The 2,642-nt window shown below is 36.1% G+C and overlaps 1 long non-coding RNA gene across 2 annotated transcripts; it reads right to left on the bottom strand.

The window, feature by feature from the left end:
* Positions 1 to 436: 436 nt before the first annotated feature.
* On the bottom strand, positions 437 to 1,680 carry LOC113309077. Of its 2 annotated transcripts, XR_003340311.1 has the most exons (4): positions 1,190 to 1,680; positions 985 to 1,076; positions 805 to 891; positions 437 to 704 (listed from the first exon to the last, which is right to left on the bottom strand). It is a non-coding gene; the product is annotated as an uncharacterized LOC113309077 (long non-coding RNA). The 2 variants fall into 2 exon arrangements; XR_003340310.1 differs by having other exon boundaries at positions 985 to 1,680.
* Between the last annotated feature and the right edge of the window lie 962 nt (positions 1,681 to 2,642).

The raw sequence follows: 2,642 nt of genomic DNA, 5'->3' as shown, positions 1-2,642 counted from the left end.
GTTTTTGACAGCCTTACAGTCTTCTCAAAACCCTTTTGTTAAGGATAACTGTAATAACTATTATCAAACCCTGAAGGACCATCCTGGTGCTAGACACAACCCAGATGGCCAACTGCTGTACCATTGAGTCTGTAGCCTCTTCGTGCTTCAGCTCAGTTTTATTATAAAAAAACAGTATGATAGTGGTAATATACACTCAAACCGTTGGTAACCAAAGTGTGAACACCTACAAGGTGTACCCATTTGGGGATGGTCGGTCCATATTGATATGAAACATGCACCCATGGATAATTAATGGATGGGCGACATGGGGAAAAACTTTTCAGGGAGAAAACAGGAGTACAAAGCATTTTCGCTGAAATTGTAGGACTTGCTAGTGTCTTTGTCTTCCCATCTCCTAAGTAACATATAAGAAATGCCTTTAAAGAAAATAAAAAATAAAAAAATCACTTGGCATAAATTAATGGTAGGACATATCTTTTGCACTCTCTCCCCCCACTTGGGAAATTATGCTTAAATCATAATTTGACTTACAAGTTATAAGTGTTGCAAGAAATCATTATTTACTACCCTAAAAATAGCAAAACCAAAGAATGAGAAGTTAAAAGGGACGCATTAAAAGGATCTCAAAGTTGATTCAGCTAATCAACTTTTGTTCCTCGCCTATATCTACATCCTGTGAGACTATCTTTGGTTAATTGTACCTGCAAAGAAAATTTAATAACCATAAATATACCTCGACAGAAACATAAGAAGATAATTGAAACAAAAGAAATGAACCATGCAGCACAAGAGAAAATTCACCTCTTTGTCACAGTCTGCACGCCAAAACATAATTAAAAGAACGATTGTCTGGAGACCCGTCCCAATTTGTATTCCAACCCAAAGTCCCTTCATTTGAAAAAAATGACCAATGAATACCAACTCCAAAATACAATGCTATAATCTTAAAAAAAAAAAAAAAGGATAATTGGAATTTGGTACCTGGACTGGTCTAACATTTATCCAACACTATTATTAAACCAAAGTTAGGGCTTGGTCTAATATTTATCCAACGTTAGGGCTTGGTACCTGAACTGGACGTTGATTACCATTGACCAGGTTAAAAGTTGATTTATAAAAACATAACCAATTTAAAAATAAATTAAAAGCCTAATTTACTATTATAGCCTTCTATCTAAGATTTTACTTAATATTGTCTTCTTCCCATCCTTCTTCACAGCACGACAAAGACAACACCATTACTTTTTCTGTATCTTTTTTTTTCGCACCAGTTCAACTGGTGCAGCACCACTCTACCGAAATCACCAACACCGCTTTGAACAAAACAATAATTGGGATTTAGATTCAGTGAACTTAGGTTTTCGATTTAGCGAAACTTCAATTTTTTGTCGAAAGAAAAAGGAAAAGTTTCTCACTGGTACAATTATTGCCCGTGGAGTTCAGGACCTCTTCTAACAGCAGCAACTCCAACGATGGATTCATGGGTTTTCAAATGTGATCTGAAAATAGAATCTAAGATGCAGACATTTGAGTTTGTTATGGGGTTGATTGATTTGTCTTGCAATCAATTGAAGAAAGCTTGGTACTTATCTGAATTCATTCTTCAACAACGAAGTTAGGTAATCATGGCGATTGAAGAGCACAGAAAGGGGATCTGAGGCAGTGGTGGTTGTTGCTACAGATTTGGGGTTTTTTTAGGTCGTCTGAGATTGGTGTAGCTTATGGTTTTCGAATTCAGGCGACAGCGACAACAACAATAAACAATTAAATTTAGGGTTTTTGGTTTTGTGAATCAATAAGGAAAGAACTAGTGTTGCTGCTGAAATTGGGGTCGATTAATTGAAGGGTATTATGAACTGGATTCAGCCAAGAATCCGAGAGAAGATAATGGAAGATAAGGATTCAAATTAGTGTTGCTGCCATCAATTCGTGGATGTGTACGAGAAGATCAAGAAATAAAAATTGAGGTTTTGATTTGATTCAACACTTGGAGTTTCCCTTTAATGAAATTGAGGGTTCGTTTGATTCAGAAATTTGGGTTTTCATTTAGTGAAATTCGGGGTTTCATTAAATCGGTAATGTGAGTTTTTTAAGTTGAATGATTTTCTAAGAGTAGGTTTCAGTTGAATTTGAAATTGGAAATCAAAGATCGAAAATGAATGGATTTATTGAAGTTCTAGGACTAGAAATGGATAGGGGAGAATATGTAAAGCTGCTGCTGTTGATGATAATGAAATCTAAGGGAAGAATAGATAAATCTGGTGATCGCTGTTGAAGTGGGTCGAAGGAATTGGAAGATGAAGTTACTGCTAGGAAGAAGTGAGTTGTTGTTGGAACAGATTGGGTGCTCCGGTGTTGTAGTTGTTGCAGAAGAAGATTGAGTTGTGTATGCAGGCGGATGAAGAAGAGTGAAGAATTAGGGTCAATCTTACATCCGAGCCGTAGTTTAATTGTTTTTTTCCACCGTTGGATAGTAGACCCACTTCAGGGCTAGACTTGTAAATTCAGTATTTTTTTTTACTTTTTTATTTTATAAAATTAGTTAACGTTAGGTCACAAACAATCAACCACAGTCAACGTCTGGTCCAGATACCAAAGCCTAACGTTGGATAAATGTTAGACCAAAGTCTAGTGTTGAT

Source organism: Papaver somniferum, chromosome 9 (genome assembly GCF_003573695.1).
Source record: "Papaver somniferum cultivar HN1 chromosome 9, ASM357369v1, whole genome shotgun sequence".
Lineage (NCBI taxonomy): Eukaryota > Viridiplantae > Streptophyta > Magnoliopsida > Ranunculales > Papaveraceae > Papaver > Papaver somniferum.
Note: the sequence above shows the minus strand (reverse complement) of the source record. Positions and strands in the feature narration are given on the sequence as shown.